This window comes from Hyla sarda, chromosome 12 (genome assembly GCF_029499605.1).
Source record: "Hyla sarda isolate aHylSar1 chromosome 12, aHylSar1.hap1, whole genome shotgun sequence".
Classification (NCBI taxonomy): Eukaryota; Metazoa; Chordata; class Amphibia; order Anura; family Hylidae; genus Hyla; species Hyla sarda.
In genome coordinates this window covers 23,336,577-23,357,197 of record NC_079200.1, presented here as the reverse complement: position 1 = coordinate 23,357,197, position 20,621 = coordinate 23,336,577, and the positions used below count along the sequence as shown (strand labels likewise).

General features: G+C 48.8%; 1 protein-coding gene across 5 annotated transcripts in view; it reads right to left on the bottom strand.

Annotated features, from left to right (window-relative positions):
• LOC130296955 (keratin, type I cytoskeletal 19-like) overlaps nt 1-20,150 on the bottom strand; it is a 64,493-nt gene extending 44,343 nt beyond the window's left edge. For 2 of the 5 annotated variants that reach the window (XM_056549032.1, XM_056549036.1), the window contains exon 1: nt 20,076-20,150. The gene's annotated coding sequence lies outside the window, so the exon portion shown is untranslated. Of the gene's footprint in view, nt 1-4,507; nt 4,573-20,075 lie in introns of those variants that run through there. The other 3 variants (XM_056549029.1, XM_056549030.1, XM_056549034.1) reach the window with 3 other exon arrangements.
• Nucleotides 20,151-20,621: the final 471 nt, after the last annotated feature.

The following is a 20,621-nucleotide window of genomic DNA, read 5'->3' as shown; positions in this document are numbered from 1 at the left end:
CAGCATGCCCGGAAGAATTTTTTTGTAGAAGGACAGCTCCAGCTCCCACTGAGGAGGCATCTACCTCCAATAGGAAGGGTTAAGATGGGTCAGGTCTGGAGAGCACGGGAGCAGAAGAAAAGGCAGACTTGAGATGTTTAAATGCGTCTTCCGCTTGGGGGGACCAGGACTTGGGATTGGCATTTTTCTTGGTTAAAGCCACGATAGGAGCCACAATAGTGGAAAAGTGTGGAATAAATTGTCTGTAATAATTGGCGAACCCCAAAAAATGTTTGATAGCACGGAGTCCGGAGGGGCGTGGCCAATCTAATACAGCAGATAGTTTATCTGGGTCCATTTGTAGTCCCTGACCAGAGACCAAGTATCCTAGGAAAGGAAGAGATTGACATTCAAAGAGACATTTCTCCATTTTGGCATAAAGTTGATTGTCTCGAAGTCTCTGAAGAACCATGCGGACATGCTGGCGGTGTTCTTCTAAGTTGGCAGAAAAAATCTGAATATCGTCCAGATAAACCACAACACAGGAATATAAGAGATCACGAAAAATTTCATTAACAAAGTCTTGGAAGACGGCAGGGGCGTTGCACAGGCCAAAGGGCATGACCAGATACTCAAAGTGTCCATCTCTGGTGTTAAATGCAGTCTTCCATTCGTCCCCCTCCCTGATGCGGATGAGATTATAAGCACCTTTTAAGTCCAGTTTGGTAAAGATGTGGGCACCTTGTAGGCGATCAAAGAGTTCCGAGATTAGAGGTAAGGGGTAGCGGTTTTTTACCGTGATTTTATTAAGTCCGCGCTAATCAATGCAAGGACGTAGGGAGCCATCTTTTTTGGACACAAAAAAAAATCCAGCTCCGGCAGAAGAGGAGGATTTGCGGATAAACCCCTTTTTAAAATTTTCCTGGATGTACTCTGACATGGCAAGAGTCTCTGGAGCAGACAGAGGATAGATTCTGCCCCGGGGTGGAGTAGTACCCGGGAGGAGGTCAATAGGACAGTCATAAAGCCTGTGAGGAGGTAAAGTCTCAGCTTGCTTTTTGCAAAAAACGTCAGCATAGTCCATATAAGCCTTAGGAAGACCGGATACAGGGGGAACCACAGGGTCACGGCAGGGAGTACTGGGAACCGGTTTAAGACAGTCCTTGAGACAAGAAGTACCCCAGTTCTTGATTTCTCCTGTGGACCAATCAAGGGTTGGGGAATGGCGTTGAAGCCACGGTAATCCAAGAAGAATTTCAGAAGTGCAGTTGGAGAGGACCAAAAATTCTATTTTTTCGTGATGAGGTCCGATGCACATTAGGAGAGGTTCCGTGCGGTAACGCACGGTACAGTCCAATCTTTCATTGTTAACAGAATTGATGTAGAGGGGTCTGGCGAGACTGGTCACCGGGATGTTGAACCTTTTGATGAGAGAGGCCAAAATAAAATTTCCTGCTGATCCGGAATCCAAGAAGGCCATAGCAGAGAAGGAGAAGGTAGAGGAAGATATCCGCACAGGCACAGTAAGGCGTGGAGAAGCAGAGTTGACATCAAGAACTGTCTCACCTTTGTGCGGAGTCAGCGTACGTCTTTCCAGACGGGGAGGACGGATAGGACAATCCTTCAAGAAGTGTTCGGTACCGGCACAGTACAGGCACAGATTCACCATGCGGCGTCGTGTCCTCTCTTGAGGTGTCAAGCGAGACCGGTCAACTTGCATAGCCTCCACGGCGGGAGGCACAGGAACGGATTGCAGAAGACCAGAGGAGAGAGGAGCCGGGGAGAGAAAACGCCTCGTGCGAACAAAGTCCATATCCTGGCGGAGCTCCTGACGCCTTTCGGAAAAACGCATGTCAATACGGGTGGCCAGATGAATAAGTTCATGCAGGTTAGCAGGAATTTCTCGTGCGGCCAGCACATCTTTAATGTTGCTGGATAGGCCTTTTTTAAAGGTCGCGCAGAGGGCCTCATTATTCCAGGATAATTCGGAGGCAAGAGTACGGAATTGGATGGCGTACTCGCCAACAGAAGAATTACCCTGGACCAGGTTCAGCAGGGCAATCTCGGCAGAAGAGGCTCGGGCAGGTTCCTCAAAGACACTTCGAATCTCCGTGAAGAAGGAGTGTACAGAGGCAGTGACAGGGTCATTGCGGTCCCAGAGCGGTGTGGCCCATGACAGAGCTTTCCCAGACAGAAGGCTGACTACGAAAGCCACCTTAGACCTTTCAGTAGGAAACTGGTCCGACATCATCTCCAAGTGCAGGGAACATTGCGAAAGAAAGCCACGGCAAAACTTAGAGTCCCCATCAAATTTATCCGGCAAGGATAATCGTAGGCCGGAAGCGGCCACTCGCTGCGGAGGAGGTGCAGGAGCTGGCGGAGGAGATTGTTGCTGGAGTTGTGGTAATAGCTGCTGTAGCATCACGGTCAGTTGAGACAGCTGGTGGCCTTGTTGCGCTATTTGTTGCGACTGCTGGGCGACCACCGTGGTGAGGTCGGCGACAACTGGCAGTGGGACTTCAGCGGGATCCATGGCCGGATCTACTGTCACGATTCGGCTGGCTGGAGGTGGATCCTCTGTGCCAGAGAGGGATTGGCGTGGACCGTGTTGGTGGACCGGTTCTAAGTTGCTACTGGTATTCACCAGAGCCCGCCGCAAAGCGGGATGGTCTTGCAGCGGCGGTAGCAACCAGGTCGTATCCACCAGCAACGGCTCAACCTCTCTGACTGCTGAAGATAGGCGCGGTACAAGGGAGTAGACAAGAGCAAGGTCGGACGTAGCAGAAGGTCAGGGCAGGCAGCAAGGATCGTAGTCAGGGGCAACGGCAGGAGGTCTGGAACACAGGCTAGGAACACACAAGGAAACGCTTTCACTGGCACAATGGCAACAAGATCCGGCGAGGGAGTGCAGGGGAAGTGAGGTATAAGTAGGGAGTGCACAGGTGAACACAATAATTAAGCCTGCTGCGCCAATCAGTGGCGCAGTGGCCCTTTAAATTGCAGAGACCCGGCGCGCGCGCGCGCCCTAAGGAGCGGGGCCGCGCGCGCCGGGACAAGACCGACGGGGAACCGGTCAGGTACGGGAGCCGGGATGCGCATCGCGAGCGGGCGCCTCCCGCATCGCGAATCGCATCCCGGCTGAGAGAGATATTGCAGCGCACCCGGTCAGCAGGTCTGACCGGGGCGCTGCAAATGCGAGGATGTTGTGAGCGCTCCGGGGAGGAGCGGGGACCCGGAGCGCTCGGCGTAACAGTCCTAAAAAAGTAACATGGAGCCGCCCTTACCTGGTGTCCAAAGGAGCAGGTAATTCTGGTACAGGTAAAGAGTACAGAACATGTAATACCTCCCTGTACTGTAGAGGGCGCTACCAGACACCAGTCAGTGCATACACTTCAGTAATACAGGTGTTTTACCAGTGAATGCCCATTCTGGTTGGTCGGTTCTTCCAGCCATTGACACGTTTCACAGATCTGGACTGTCTGTAGCATTGTATGTTGAGTCTGGTTTCAACTTACGATGGTCCAGAAAAGACCATTGTATGTTGAAACTATTGTATGTTGAGGCCATTGTAAGTTGAGGGATCACTGTACAGGTGGGTGCTGCATGTTATATTGCGGGGGGTCCCCAGCGGCGGGACCCCCGTGATCAGACATCTTATCCCCTATCCTTTGGATAGGGGATAAGATGTCTAGGGGTGGAGTACCCCTTTAAGAGACAGTAATCCAGAGTAATTTTTTCCATTGGCTCAAACCTGACATTTCCATCTCAGTGTGTGGTACTACGATAACGCCTAGGCTTCACTCCCTGTATTCAGTTTTACAATCATTTTATTACATTTTTGAAAAACAAAGGAACGGTTACACAACATGAAAATAAGACATGAAGAGTTTTCAGAGGAAGATTATCTGCAATTGTTGTAATAATTACCATATATACTCGAGTATAAGCCTAGTTTTTCAGCACGATTTTTCGTGCTGAAAACGCCCCCCTCGGCTTATACTCGAGTGAACAAAAAAAAAACGTTTTTGGCTTTAGCTGTGAGGGGATGGTCCCGGCCTGTCCACCTGTCAATCCCTCATCAGTGGTCTTCAACCTGCGGACCTCCAGATGTTGCAAAACTACAACTCCCAGCATGCCCGGACAGCCATCGGCTGTCCGGGCATGCTGGGAGTTGTAGCTTTGAAACATCTGGAGGTCCGCAGGTTGAAGACCACTGAGAAGGGATTGACAGGCGGTGATGATGAAGGGGGTGTTAATGACGGGGGTCTGGATGATGACGGGGGTCTGGATGATGACATGGGGGGATGATGTATTTCCCACCCTAGGCTTATAGTCGAGTCAATAACTTTTCCTGGGTTTTTGGGGTGAAATTAGGGGCCTCGGCTTATTTTCGGGTCAGCTTATACTCGAGTATATACGGTATGTCAAGTATGAGAGTGTTCATCCATCATCCTAATAAAGTTGTAATACCTACATATAGTTTACAACAGTAAAGACCTGGATTCAATCCGCTTTAAATTCTTATTACCTGCACCTCAAAAACATCTCCAGAATTTGTCCTTACTGTTGAAAAAGTTTAAACTCATTGGGGGGAGATTTATCAAAACCTGCATAGAGTAAAAGTTGCTGAGTTGCCCATAGCAACCAATCAGATCGCTTCTTTCATTTTGCAGAGGCCTTTTCAAAAATGAAAGAAGAAATCTGATTGGTTGCTATGGGCAACTGGTCAGCTTTTTCTCTGCACAGGTTTTGATAAATCTTCCTCTTAGTCTATGTTCACATTGTTCACATGTCGGAATGTCCGTACGGAAAATCTCTGTGCGGGCGTTCTAGGACCGCACGGGAATGCGACGTCTCAAGAAAGGACATGTCCATTCTTTCTGCGGACACAGGCGGTTAAAATCCTGCACCAGATGTTTCCGGTGCGGAAATTCTGCCGTGTGCGCAGCAGAACCCCATTGAAATGCTGCTACAGAGCCTCCATGTGGAATTCTAATGTGGAATTCCGCACAGAAATTCTGGTGTGTGAACATAGCCTTATGTTCCTCGGATTCATTCCTCTTCAATTCATCCTAAGGGTGCGTTCCCACAGGGCGTATACGCAGCGTATTTGACGCTGCGCAAAATTTACTGCAGCAGCGGGAAATACGCTGCGTATTCCTTGCTCGCTATACACACAGGGCTTTCCGGCGGCAGCCCTGTGTGTGCAGTGAGTCTTGGAGGCGGAGCCGCGCGTCACAGACGCGCCGGTACAGACGCGCCAGCACACGGCCCCGCCTCCAAAACTCACTACACACATAGGGCTGCCGCCGGAAAGCCCTGTGTGTATAGTGAGCAAGGAATACGCAGCGTATTTCCCGCTGCTGCAGTAAATTTTGCGCAGCGTCAAATACGCTGCGTATACGCCCTGTGGGAACGCACCCTAAATGCCGCAGCCAAACTCATCTTCCTCTCTAGCTGTTACACTGATGTACCAAGTTAGTGTAGTTCATAATAGAGTGTCTGTACCTGTCTCTGATGGTTCTTCTTATGTGATCTTTGCTCTTGATGTTCATTTTTAACAAAATAACATATTTTTTTTACAAAATGACTCATGTCTCAATGTCTTTGCCACACTGCATCCTGGGAATACCTATTTTACTAGTCAGTTGATGACAGAGAGCCTGTTCTGCTTCAATGGGGGTAGCGACCACAGGGAATTTGCAACAGCTGGAGGCACTCTGAATAGAAAGCATTTGGCTTTTGCATGGAATTCAGCTGGTTTGTGGTTCAACGGGTGTGGTGGCTGATGTGTGGGAGGGAGAAAAGTGGAATTATGGGATTTGTAGTAAAAGAGAAAACTCAAACAGGAAATATCCCGTTCACAAAAAGAAAGCCACAGCTTTATGGTAATCTCACAACACAGCCATTTAACCCAAAGACAAGCGTGGATCCTTCCTAAGCATGTCCATTACTGTCTGGCAGGTAAGTGTTAAAATCAGCAAAAAAAGAAAGGAGTCACAGATCAGCTCAGCACCAGTCTGAACAGGGTTGTAGTCGTCTGTGGCACATGGTAGAGTGAAGCAAGTCTATGGGCCGTTTCCCATGTGGTATGTAGGCAAACAAAAATAGGTGTATCCAGCTCCCAAAAAAAGGTGAATTTAAATATAACTTTTAATGTATCACATTAAAAATAGGTAAAACGCATCATGTCACTTAAAAAAAAGAAGTACGATGTGTGCTAAAGCGCGGCACGAGTGCTAAAATCACCTTATAGTGGATAACCCTTTTAAGGGGTACTCCAGGGGAAAACATATTTTTTCCACTGGTGCCAGAAAGTTAAACAGATTTGTGAATGACTTTAATTTACAAAATCTTTGCCCTTCCAGTACTTATCAGCTGCTGTATGCTTCAGAGGAAGTTGTGTAGTTCTTTTCTGTCTGACCACAGTGCTCTCTTCTGACACCTCTGTCCATGTCAGAAACTGTCCAGAGCAGGAGAAAATCCCCATAGCAAACCTCTCTTGCTCTGGACAGTTCCTGACATGGACAGAGGTGTCAGCAGAGAGCACATCCTCTGAACACAGCAGTTTCAGTGTGTGAAGTTGTCGGGTGTGTCTCCTTTGAGCTCCAGACTTCCACACAGAGAGAAGCAGCGTTTTTCACCTGCCTTCCCAGGGGTGTGGCAGGCCCCTGGGGAGAGCTTTCCTGCATGGAGCCAAGGGAGTCTCGGGCTTCTACCTCTCGTTCCCGGCTGGCGAGAGGGGGGAAGATAGCATCTACAGCCGGTTCCAAGGTCGGGGTGAGGCGTTCCAGCAGGGCCCGCAGAAATGCGGAGCCCGCTCCCCCGTCCAAACCCGAAGGACGCAAGGCTACAGCCAAGAACAGCGGACCTTCTGCTACCCCTGAACCTCAGCAATGGGGGGTACGGGGTCCAAGGGAGTCTCTGGAGATGTATGGGTCACGGATCCAATCCAAGATGGCGGAGTATGAAGAGTTGGGAAGAAAACTTAGGAGCCTGAGGGAAGACCTGAAGTTTTCACGCTACCAGGCTGACAATGCCTCTGCAGGTAAGAGGCAGAAGTTTACTGCTCAGGTGCGGGCTCTTAAGGCAAAGGTGGCTGAGGTGGAGGAGGCCAGAAGGAACATTGCTGAGGATGCAGGGTTCTTTAAGGAAAAACTTACTAACAATGAAAGATTTAAAAACCCGCATGCATGTGCAGACAGCCATGAGGACAGCAGTGAGGAGGAAGATGGAGAGGAGGAAGGTGATGGAGAGTCAGGTGAAGCTGTGGAGAGTGAGGGGGATGCTGCCCCTGGTGCATGTGACCCCCAGCCCCCCCAAGATAGCTACCCTGACCCCTATCAGGTGGCGTTACCTTCCAGTGATGGGGAGATGGAGGATAGCTGTGAAGAGGACGCAGCTAGTGGGGGTTTGCTGAGAGCTATTGTGCAGCAGGAGTCACCTACCCGCTTTGAGGATTTTGCCTTTGGTGAAGATCTTGGCAAGAATGATGTAGTGAAAAAAAGGAAGAAGCAGAAAGTTCAGGAAACGGTATCTTTTGTTTTTCATTCATTCAAGCAGTCTGGGCCAGCTGTGAAGTTGGTTCAGGCTGCTGGGCCCCCCAAACTGCCAGACCCCGTTCCTGTCATGGACCGGGGCCAGCAAGGGGGGTACAGCATGGCGTCTGAAAAGGCTGTAGGCGCAATAGATGTGAAGCCCACCCATCCTGCCGGTAGGGAGGGGCAGGATGGGCTCATGGTGGGAAGTGGCGAGGCAAGCTATGCCGCCGCGTGCTCGGGGGGCGGTTCCCCGAGTGCTGTGGGCATTACCGGCGCTGCGGGGCACTCCCCTGTGAGGGGGGGGAGTGTCCAGGCGCCGTTGGCAGAGAATGGTGGGTCCAGGTGCTCAGGGGGCGGTCCTCCGAGTACTATATGTTCTGTGGGCGCTGCGGGGCACTCCTCTGTGAGGGAGGGGAGTGTCCGGGCGTCAGAGTCTGCTGCAGAGCCCGTGCGGACGGGCACAGCTGGCACGGTGGGGATTCCCTGCGTGTCAGAGAGTGTGGGCGGAGCTGGGGTGCGCCCGGGGGGGCAGCTCCAGACTCCAGAAGGGACATCGCCCATGGAGGAGGAGCCCTTGGCGTCAACCCCAGCAACAGCTAAGAAAGCAAAGAACATTATTAAACCAGCTATACTACAAGTCCCAGCCAGCCCAGAATCTGTTAGGCAGGTAATGAGTGGAGGATGTGAGAATGCTGAGTGTAGTAGTGTTGTGGATGAGAGGAGTGCATGTGGGAGTGTAAGTGGAGTGAATGATGGTGGGACTAGTAGTGGTAAGAGTGGAAAGTCGGGTATGAATGGGAATAAAGATGGGAGTAGTGGTGTGAGTGGCTGTACTGACGGTTCTGGGTCTGGGTCTGGTCTGGCTGCCCCCCCGGTAGTGGCTGCTTCTAGGAGCTATGCCAATGTCACTGCCGGGGGTTCAGGGGGGTCCCCATCTCTGTCCGGCTCTGGAGGCCACTTGCAACAGCGCCTCCTGGAGGCTTTACGCAGGGGCGACAGGTCGATCCAGGTAGAGGGAAGGGGTGAGGTCGACCTGTCTTTCTGGATAGAGAGGCACGGTTTGGGGGCTTTCCGAGAGCGGAATGGGGAGGTGGTCTGGTCCCTCCCGACAACCGGGCAGGACAGTAACCGTAGGAATGTGGTCCGTCTGATTTGGAGGGGCGAGGATGCGTGCCCACCTCGCTCTAAAGTGGTTGAGCTCCTCCTTCAGATGGAATTCAGGGCAAGTGACATCTTTGCCCTCATTCACCCCTACGGTTCATCCGAGTTTGATGTCAGTTTCGTACGGCCAGAGGGTCTCGAACTCTTCTGGTCAAACTACGAAGTGGCAAAGAACGAGCCCGGCTGGCGGGATTTTGCCGTCAAGGCGATTTCCCGTCAGAACTCTGTCAAGAAAGTTACCGTTTTGACCCGTAACGAGTCACTTTCTTGTTATGACATTATGACCTGGCTTGGTCGGTATGGGGATGTGACGGATATGCCCAAGAAAAACTTGGATGAGCACGGGATCTGGTCCGGGGCCTGGACGTTTTCCGTCAAACTCAAGCGTTCAGGGAGTACAGTTGCCCACATTCCGTCAGCCGCCTTCCTTGGACGCGATAGGATCCAGGTCTTCTACCAGGGGCAACCCAAGGTCTGTCACAGGTGTGGCAGCCCCACCCACTTTAGCGCAGCCTGTACTGTGCAGGTCTGCGCTTTGTGTGGTGGGGTGGGTCATCTGGCCGCATCCTGTAGGCAGATCCGGTGCCACCTGTGTGGTGTCCTCGGGCACCCTTTTAGCCGTTGTCCTAGCGCCTTCGCCCGTGCGGCAGCCGCTCCGGCTGAGGAGAGCTGCGAAGTTGCCTCGGCTGGGGAGGGTACGGGCAGGGATGGGGGCGCAACAGGGCTAGTGAGGAGGAAAAAGGGCCCCGCCAAACTAAGGCGGGAGGAAAATCGTAGAAGGAGTAGGGAGCTGGAGAGTGCCCAGGTGACGGGGGCAGCTTTAGCCCCTGCTCCTGAAGCTGGCCCTGTAACCGCTGAAGCCCTAGAAGAGAACGTGCTGGATGAGGAGATCAGGAGACTTCACAGAGAGAAAGGCAATATGGCCGACCCTTCCGATTCCTCCCACTATGAAAGTGTGGATGAGGAAAGTGGGGTGAGGCCCAAAACGAAAGATAAGGGCAAAAGGAAAGGGAGAAAGAAGAGGTCAGAGCCCTCTGAAGTTCCTTGTACTACGGGCCAGGTCCAAAACGGAAGCCTGACTGCCCCCCCTCTGATTGACCTGTCAAACCGATACCTCGTCCTCGATACCATCTCCTCCCCCTCCTTGGAGGGGGAAGGTGAGGACGGGGTGCCTAGGGAGAAGGAGCCTCTGGGGGGAACTGGGCCCTGTCCTGTTGAGGCACCTTCCTCAGAGGGCAGGGCTAGACCGGAGCCGGACAGAGACGGGGACCATATGGATCAATCGGAGTGTAAAAAAAGATCCAAGAGTGGTCCTGCCCTCTCGTCTTCTTCGGGGGATGAGGGGGCAAAAAAGAAGGGAAAGAGAAAGTAAAGGGTGTGGCCGTCTAATTTAATCACCCTGTATGGCGGCACTCACCCCATTGACGCTGGCATCTATTAACTGTGCCAGTATAAAGTCAGATACGGCTAGATTCGCAGCCTTTGATTTTCTCGGCCGTGTTGAAGCCGACATTTTCCTTTTACAGGAGACCAGGTTGTCAGATCTAGCCTCTTTGGTAAAAGCCAGAAGAGAGTGGAGGCGCGGTCCCTCCCACTGGTCTCTTGCGGCTGAGCCGTATAGTGGGGTGGCGGTCCTTTTTACCGCTCCTGTTGAATGCCGACGGGTTATTGAATTAGAAATGGGGAGGTGCCTGATCTTAGATGTCTTCATGAAGGGACAAGAGCTCCGGCTCATTAACATCTACGCCCCGCAAACTAAGCGGGGCCGTAAAGATCTCTTTATGAGGATTAAGCCCTTTCTTTTTACGAGTCGGCAAGTGATCTTTGGAGGGGACTTCAATAATGTCACGAGGTCCCAAGATAGGAGAGGCTCCAATGGTCCGCTGACTTGCGATAGTGTGGCACTGATTAGCATAGCTAGAGAAGCTCGCCTAGAGGACGCCCACATCCGGAGCCCCTCAGGCCACACGGGTTTTACCTATCATCAAGGTAGTCGCAGGTCTAGGATAGATAGGTTTTATTTAAAGGAGGAAGCTGTCTCTTCCGTAGTGTCCGTGGTTGAGGTGGAGTTCTCCGATCACTGTATGATTTTGTTTTCCCTGAATGTTTCAGAGACCCCCCGGATGGGAAAAGGTTATTGGAAGCTGAATTCGTCCCTCCTGGAGGAAGCGGAAGTAAGACAGTCCTTTGAGGATTTTCTTCAGAGCCAGGTACCTTTACTGGGCCTATGTAGTAGTAAGTCAGAGTGGTGGGAGATATTCAAGAAGCGGGTTGCGGGGTTCTTCCGCCAGCTCTCGAGCCTCAGGTCCCTGAACAGGTACCGCCTGTATCAGGGTCTGAGGAGGAAACTCGAGCTTCTCGTCTCGACTGGAGGTAGCCGAGAGGATATCTCCAGAGTGAAGTCCTTGCTGATGAGGTGTCAGTACGATAGGCACACATCTTTGGTTTTTGAGAGGGATTTCGGGAAGTACCGCTCGCCCGACCCTTACAGAAACTGTAAGATGTCAGTGAGTAGTAAAGTCATTTCAGGACTGATTGATAGTACAGGATCTCTGAATCGGTCCAGATCAGGGATCTTGGAGGTTGTCAGATCCTTCTACTCGCACCTCTTGGGAAGGAAGGATCTAGATCGAGACAGGATGTCGGTTTTCCTGACTGAAACCATTCCTGAGCCAGGGGTAGACCCCTCTCTTGATGTTTTGGCAGAAGAAATCAGGGAAGAGGAAGTGAGAATGGCGATCGAGGGGCTTGCCCCTAGGAAGTCGCCAGGTCCGGATGGCTTAACATCCGAGTGGTACAGGACCTTTAAGGAGTCTTTAGCTCCCCTCTTGACTGAGGTATTCAATGAGTGTCTCTCCTCGGGCACTCTGCCAAAGTCAATGAGGAGGTCAGCCCTGATTCTTCTGTCAAAGGGTAAAGATCCTAGCCGGATTGAGAATTGGAGACCCATAGCTCTTCTCAATACGGACAGGAAGCTTCTGGCTAAGATATTGTTTAATCGGCTGGTGAAGTTTGCACCCCGGCTCCTTTCGGGGGCTCAGCACTGCTCTTTTCCAGGCCGAAGCACCTTAAGTGCTGTCCTTAGTGTCAGGGAGGCAGTGGAGCGGAGTAGTGCAGGTCTCTGGAAGGGGTACTTGCTGTCCTTGGATCAGGCCAAAGCATTTGATCGGGTGAACCACGAGTACCTATGGTCCGTCCTCCTGAGATATGGCTTACCAACTACTTTTGTTAATTGGCTTAAGATCTTGTATGCAGGGGCAGAGAGTTTCCCGCTGGTGAACGGGTGGTCTGGCCGCTCTTTTGTGGTGGGTTCCGGAGTCCGTCAGGGTTGTCCTCTTAGCCCGCTTTTATACGTGTTCGCAATCGATCCCTTCGTCCGGAGGGTAGATTGTGGGCCGTTGGCGGGAGTCGGGATGAGTCTGGCGGAGCTGGATGTCGCCCAGAGAGTGGTGGCGTACGCTGACGATGTCACTATTTTCGTCTCCTCAAGAGAGGAGGTCGATGTGGTGATGTCGGAGGTGGACCGCTACTCGGAGGCATCCGGGTCTAAGATCAACCGGGATAAGTGTGAGAGTCTCTGGCTGGGAGGGGGAGACCCCACGTTTGATCTCCCGGACACCCTTCCAGGGCCCCAAGAGTCAGCAAAAGTCTTAGGCATCACATTCGGCCAAGATGATTATCCCACCAAAAACTGGGATGGTAAGCTCCAGGATGCCGCTCAGAAGGTGGACCAGTGGAAGGGTTGGTCTATGACCCTCAGGGAAAGGGTACACCTGATGAAATCATACCTGCTCCCCTTGTTTATCTATCTGGGCAGTGTATGTATCTTGCCAGAGGCTTACTACACTAGGATCTACAGCCTGTTTTTCCAACTGTTATGGGGGAACAGGATGAACCTAGTCAAGAGGGAGGTTACGTACCGCACGAGGAGACTAGGGGGTTTATCTATGGTAAACCCTGTGGTGTTCTTTACGAACACCTTCTTGAAAGCTAACATCGCAAACCTCTGGTCAGAGAGGGCTTCTCCGTGGGTACTCTCCTGCAGGGAATGGTTTCGGCCTTTCTTCCAGGAATGGGAGAGAGGAGGGCGAGTGAAGGACCTCCGTACACCCCATGGATATCTTCCGGCTTACGCTACCCCGACTCTGAAGGCGATACGCCGGTGGGGTCTGGGAGTGTGGGAGATCAGGACCCAGTCAAGGCAGTTCCTTGACAAACGGGTTCTGTTGACCCACTTCCAGAAGCCTCTGGCGCTCAGGGACTGCCCAGGTCGGGATCTGAGGGTGGGGTTGTATCTTTTGAACATGAAAAGGATCCCCCAGAAGTTTTGGGACTTGGCCTGGCGCTGCTTTCAGGGGAAGCTATATGTAAGGGACAACCTGAAGTGTAGGAACTCTGATGACCGGGGATGTCCCCGAGAAGAGTGCGGGGACACGCTGGAAAGCATGGACCACTTCCTGCTTCATTGTCCCTTTAATATAGGGGTTTACAACCGGGTGGGCGCTTCCATCAACTGGAGTCAACTTGCCGGCCTTACCTATCCGGAGTGGGCTTATGGGGCATTCAGGTCCCTGGGTGGCCGAGACCGGGGCACTTTATTCTTAGTTAGTTTAGTGGTTAGGTACTACACATGGAATGCACGGTGCTTAGTATCGACCCAACAGAAAGTCCTCTCCGAGGTGGAGGTCTGTAGGAACATCACTGGTGACCTCGGGAAGATCAGGTCTTTGGAGTATGGCAGTCTTGGTACCAGTAGGGCTTCTCTCCTATGGAGAGGTTTTTCTTTTGATGTGCCCTAGGTACTAGGCCCTTAAGGTGAAGTACCTTATTTTGGCCAGGGATAGTGTATATATCTTAGGGTGAGTATAGGGTCAGTTTCATGAAGGGATAGTGATAGGGTTAGAGGTTGATAGGGAGAGGAATTTAAATTTAATTTTATCAGGATTGCCATCCTTCTTCCTGGTGGGGGGCTATGCATGTCACCTTAGCCTTTTGTTTTGTTTTCTATGGATGGATTGTAAAGGGCTTGCAGGCAACCAAACTTGGGCCTTGTGGTTTTGGTGTATTGTACTGTTAATATTGCTTTGTTGTAGACTATGTATATATTGTTTTGTATATATTGTTCTGTTTACATTAGGTGGGTAGGGGTGTATTTTAGGTTGGGTGGGGTTTCTTTTTTTGGGGGGGGGTGGTGGTGGTGTGTACCCAGGACTGGACTGTTGCAGTGGGTACTATTTTGGGGGTCTGGTATGGGTCAGTTGTGGACAAAAACTGTGACCTATGGACTCTGACCCATGTCCAGAGGGGGTGGTGGGATAGTTTAGTATAGGTTGTTTTTCTGTGTTATAAATGTATTTTTTTTTTTTTTTTTTTTTTTTTTTTTTTTTTTTTTTGGTATGTATATTCTGTATGGTTTTATGTATAGTGGGAATTTTTTTGTATTTTTATTTACATTTTTTATTTTTTTTATTTTATTTTTATTATTATTTATATAATGTCATAATTATTTTGAGAGAAAGGCAGTCGGACCAGTTTTCAGTTACTATAGTATTATATTATTTTTGTTAAGGCAGCTAGCCATATTTTTGTTTTTAGGGGGGGGGGGGGGGAGTGTGGTTATGTTTCCTAGTTTGGATATTTTTAGTTTTTGATCCAAGCGAGGAAAACTTTATTTATGTTCATTAGGTATGTGTGTGTGTGTGTGTGTTGGACTATAGTAGGTAATGATTTATTTATTCATTTATTTTTGGTTTATCTGGGCTGGCCGGTTAGGAAGGTTTAAGTTGTTATTTTGAGACGGATAGTTTGTTTTTATGTTCAGTTTTGTTAATTTTGTTACAGTGAAATGAACTTGTTTTGTGTTTTGTACTTTTATAATAAAAAAGAGTGTCAGCAGAGAGCACGTTGGTCAGACTGGAAAGAACTCCAGGAAGAAATACAACTTCCTCTGTTGTACACAGCAGCTGATAAGTACTGGAAGGATTGAGATTTTTAATTAGAAGTAATTTACAAATCTGTATAACTTTCTGGCACCAGTTGATTAGAATTTCCCCCCTCTAGAGTGCCCCTTTAAGCTCCACTCTTCCCTCTAGAAGATTACTAGCAGTGTGTGTATGTGTGTAAATGCTCATGGCCATGTCATGAAACATTATAAAACAATGCAAATAGGTAGAAAAAGTATAAGTATCACATGTACATCAATAATAAGGCATCTTTTAACCCCTTCAGGACCAAGCCAATTTTGGCCTTAAGGACCGGAGCGTTTTTTGCACATCTGACCACTGACACTTTAAACATTAATAACTCTGGGATGCTTTTAGTTATCATTCTGATTCCGAGATTGTTTTTTCGTGAAATATTCTACTTTAACTTGCATCTTTTCTTGGTGAAAAATCCGTAAATTTGATGAAAAATTTTAAAATTTTGCATTTTTCTAACTTTGAAGCTTTCTGCTTGTAAGGAAAATGGATATTACGAATACATTTTTTTTTGGTTCACATATATAATATGTCTACTTTATGTTTGCATCATAAAATTGACGAGTTTTTACTTTTGGAAGACACCAGAGGGCTTCAAAGTTCAGCAACAATTTTCTAATTTTTCACAAAATTTTCAAACTCAATATTTTTCAGGGACCAGTTCAGGTTTGAAGTGGATTTGAAGGGTCTTCATATGAGAAATACCCCACAAATGACCCCATTATAAAAACTGCACCCCCCAAAGTATTCAAAATTACATTCAGTAAGTGTTTTAACCCTTTAGGTGTTTCACAGGAATAGCAGCAAAGTGAAGGAGAAAATTCAAAATCTTCATTTTTTACACTCACATGTTCTTGTTGACCCAATTTTTGAATTTTTACAAGGGGTAAAAGGAGAAAATTTTTACTTGGATTTGTAGCCCAATTTCTCTCGGGTAAGTATATACCTCATATGTCTATGTTAATTGTTCGGCGGGCGCAGTAGAGCGCTCAGAAGGGAAGGAGCGACAAGGGGATTTTGGAGAGTACGTTTTTCTGAAATGGTTTTTGGAGGGCATGTTGCATTTAGGAAGCCCTTATGGTGCCAGAACAGCAAAAAAAAAAAAAAAACACATGGCATACCATTTTGGAAACTAGACCCCTCGGGGAATGTAACATGGGATAAAGTGAGCCTTAATACCCCACAGGTGTTTCACGACTTTTGCAAATGTAAAAAAAATTTTTTTTACATTTTTAAAAAGGGTAATAGCAGAAAATACCCCTAAAAAATTGAAGCCCAATTTCTCCTGATTCAGAAAACATGCCATATGGGGGGTGAAAAGTGCTCTGCTGGCGCACTACAGGTCTCAGAAGAGAAGGACTCACATTTGGCTTTTTGAAAGCAAATTTTGCTCTGGGGCATGCCGCATTTAGGAAGCCCCTATGGTGCCAGGACAGCAAAAAAAAAATCCACATGGCATACCATTTTGGAAACTAGACCCCTCGGAGAACGTAACAAGGGGTTAAGTGAACCTTTATACCCCACAGGTATTTCACGACTTTTGCATATGTAAAAAAAAAAAATTTTTTTTTACCTAAAATGCTTGTTTTCCCCAAAATTTTACATTTTTAAAAAGGGTAAAAGCGGAAAATACCCCACAAAATTTGTAACACAATTTCTCCCGAGTACGGCGATACCCCATATGTGACCCTAAACTGTTGCCTTGAAATACGACAGGGCTCCAAAGTGAGAGTGCCATGCGCATTTGAGGCCTAAATTAGGGACTTGCATAGGGGTGGACATAGGGGTATTCTAAGCCAGTGATTCCCAAAGAGGGTGCCTCTAGCTGTTGTAAAACTCCCAGCATGCCTGGACAGTCAACCGCTATCCGACAATAATGGGAGTTGTTGTTTTGCAACAGCTGGAGGCTCCATTTTGGAAACAGTGGCGTACCAGACGTTTTTCATTTTTATTGGGGAGGGGGGCTGTGTAGGGGTATGTGTATATGTAGTGTTTTTTACTTTTTATTTTATTTTGTGTTAGTTTAGTGTAATGTAGTGTTTTTAGGGTACAGTCACTCGGGCGGGGGTTCACAGTAGTTTCTCGCTGGCAGTTTGAGCTGCGGCAGAAAATTTGCCGCAGCACAAACTTGCAGCCAGATACTTACTGTAAACCTCCGCCCATATGAGTTTACCCTGTACGTTCACATTGGGGGGGGGGGGACATCCAGCTGTTGCAAAACTACAACTCCCAGCATGTGCTGACAGACTGTGCATGCTGAGAGTTTTAGTTTTGCAACAGCTGTAGGCACACTGGTTATGTATGACTGGGTTTGGTAGTAGGGTAATAGGGGAAAGGGCAGAGGGGTGGGGGGAGGTGGGATGGGTAACCATATCACTGTATATGTCACCTATAATTTAAAAAGTATTAGAGACACGGTTAAATATTAATTTCCAATCACTGATTGTGTAATGAAAGAGGAAAATAATTGTAGGGTTATAATAGCACAATATTGGACACAATGGTATAGTGATATATAATAATGTATATGATTAAAAACACTATTAACACTATAATAGCTATAATTATGCTTAGGTAATTTTGGTATTTGAATCATGACAATTTTTTATAAAGTTATGTAAAGGAGTGTGATGCACAATGTACCAGGTATAAGGATTGAAGTAGAAAATGTAATATAATATACAATGTCAATATAGATGTTTTCAGAACCTTATGTAGTGATAATGTGTAGTATAATGTATATCACGGCTATTTGGGGACCAATTTATATTCATAATATATGAGATATCATGTAAATTGGTGATCTTACCAATATCTGAACCCAGCGCGCATGCGCTGATCGTCTGGGCGGAAGTCCTGACCTAGAGTGTCAGTTAAGGGAGGAAACCGTCATGTTTACATGCCGGCGGAAGCCTGATGACGCCGCAGGTCCCGACTTCCGGCCCGGAGATCCGGGCATGCGCCATTGAGCGGGCTTTAGGTATAAATATCCCGGTGAGAAAGGGTAAACTACCTCCTGACGAAGTGGGTTAGCCCACGAAACAGACGTCCGTTGAGGGTGCACGGGAGTCCCCAGATGGCCGCTGATAGTATGCAAGGAACAGGTAATGCGATCTAATGTGTCATGATGCCGGTGATTGTACATTATATATTATAGTGATACCAGCATTCCCATATAGATATATGGAGGTATAATAATTAAGGATATTTTGCATACTGTCATATTGTGCGATTGATCGGCCCGGGATTCCCATGCTATTTTGGGGTGTGTGTTTTTTTAGGGGTTAGGGGTTGCGTCTTTTTCTACTATTGTGTATTTTTGTAATCTGATTTTGTTAATAATAAAGATGTCTTTTGATACTACTTGATTGTGGTTATTGGTGAGGGATAGCAAGTGTAGGTGTATACACTGGTTATGTATCACTGAGTTTGTGACCTAACTCAGTGTTTCACAACCAGTGTGCCTCCAGCTGTTGCAAAACTACAACTCCCAGCATGTACAGTGCATGGTGTACATTGACTGCTGAGAGTTGTAGTTTGCAACAGCTGGAGGCACACCGGTCGTGAAACACTGAGTTAGGTAAAAAAAAACTCTGAGTTTCACAACCAGTGTGCCTTCAGCTGTTGCAAAACTACAACTCTCAGCAGTCACCGACAGCCAACGGGCATGCTGGGAGTTGTAGTTGTGCAACCAGCAGATGCACCACTACAACTCCCAGCATGGACTTTAGCTGTTTGTGCAAGCTGGGAGTCGTAGTTATACAACAGCTGAAGGTACACTTTTCCATAGAAAAAATGTGCCTCCAGCTGTTGCAAAACCATAAGTCCCAGCATGCCCATAAGGGAATGCTGGGAGTTTTGGTGGTCTGCCTCCTGCTGTTGCATAACTACAGCTCCCAGCATGCCCTTTTTGCATGCTGGGAGCTGTTGCTAAGCAACAGCAGGAGGCTGTCACTCACTTCCTACTGCTGCCGGCACACAGGTCAGTCCCTCGCCGCCACTCCTGGGGCCCCAATCCCAACATTGAAGCCGGGGATCGGGGTCCCCAGCTCCCGGGGTGCACGTCCCGCACCCGCTCACGTCCTCCGGAAGAGGGGCGGTGCGGGTTGTGGGAATGACACCCGCAGCAGCCGCAATGATTGGTCGGCCGGTAATCCGGCCGACGAATCAGGTCGATCGTGAGGTGGCACCAGTGCCACCTCACCCCTGCAGGCTGTGGCCAGTAATTCCGGGTCATCGGGTCACTGGAGACCCGATTGACCCGGAATCGCCGCAGATCGCTGGACTGAATTGTCCAGCGATCTGCGGCCATTGCCGACATGGGGGGGCATAATGACCCCCCTGGGCGATATGCCGGGATGCCTGCTGAACGATTTCACCGGCTAGCGGTGGGGACCGGAATTCCCACGGGTGTATGGATACGCTCTCGGTCCTTAAGGACTCGGAATGCAGGGCGTATCCATACGCCCTATGTCCTGAAGAGGTTAAGTGTGATAAAGGGCAAGTCTCAAGGTTTATAGAAGAAAATTAAATCCTGTAAGTGCTTTATGCGTCTAAAACATAATTCTACCATTATAAACTCATATATGATATAGTAATAGAGGCCCAGGCATAATAAGAGACAAAGGTGAATCTAGTTATTCTGCCTTTTGACTGAACGACTGAAATTGAAAGCCCTAAAACTTTTCATAACAACTACCTTAAAGGGGCACCCCACCCCTAGGCATCTTATCCCCTTTCCAAAGATGTTTGAATGTGGGGGTCCCACTGCTGGAGACCCCCGCAATCTTTGTGCTGCAGCCGGCGTTCGTTTAGAGCGTTGGGTTCAGCGCCGGAGGTTCGTGACGTCACAGCTGTGCCCTCCTCAATGCAAGTCTATGGGAGGGGATGTGATGGCCGTCACACCCCCTCCCAAAGACTTGCATTGAGGAGGCATGTCTGTGACCTCATGAGCGGGGCGTGACCGTGACATCATGAGCTTCCGCCTCGCATGGCCGGTCATCCGGCACGGAGCGAAGTTTGCTCCATGCACTGGATGTCCCCAGCGGTCGGACCCCCGCCGGCGCCGGGAGCTTGTGACATTGTAGCACTGCCCCTCATGACATCACGCCCCGCCCCCTCAATGCAAGTCTATGGGAGGGGGCGTGACAGCTGTCACGCCCCCTCCCATAGACTTGCATTGAGGGGGCGGGGCGTGACATCATGACGGGGCGGTGCTATGATGTCACAAGCTCCCAGCACAGTTTGTTCCAAACGCTGAGCAGCGGAGCACCCCTTTAAGTGTTATGTCAACCATTGTTATGTGTGTGACAACCATTGTTATGTCTAGGAACATTATGGCAAGGTGCGGCACTGTGTCTCTCTCTTTCACACCTTCAAAATATGGCTTCACCTATTGTAATCTGAGCATACATACGTGTCAATTGTCAGGATCAATCCAATACCTTTGGACTCTATGGGGGAGATTTATCAAAACCTGTGCAGAGGAAAAGGTGCCTAGTTGCCCATAGCAACCAATCAGATCGCTTCTTTCCTTTTTGATAAGGCCTCTGAAAAATGAAAGTGAAAGCGATCTGATTGGTTGCTATGGGCAACTCAGCACCTTTTCCTTTGCACAGGTTTTGATAACTCGCCCCCTATATTTACTGGCGCTTTAGTCCTATGAAGGAGGCTGAACTTGTCATAATGGATAATATAAGATTGAGGCACGCTATCATTGTTTTTTTCTATAGAAATTCTCGAGATTCCTTTGTGTGTTATACACTGAGCTGGGCCGGGCACCGTCTGCATACTTGGCAATAAATTTGAGAATGTGAAAGGTGATGTCGACCAATTTCCTAAGTGAATTTATGGCCTGTTATTGACTGACACAATATTTCCTTGGGGTGAGCAATAGACAATGTTCTACACAAATTACCCCTTGTTGCATTACAAGTAAAGTATGGCAGACTGACATGAAGAC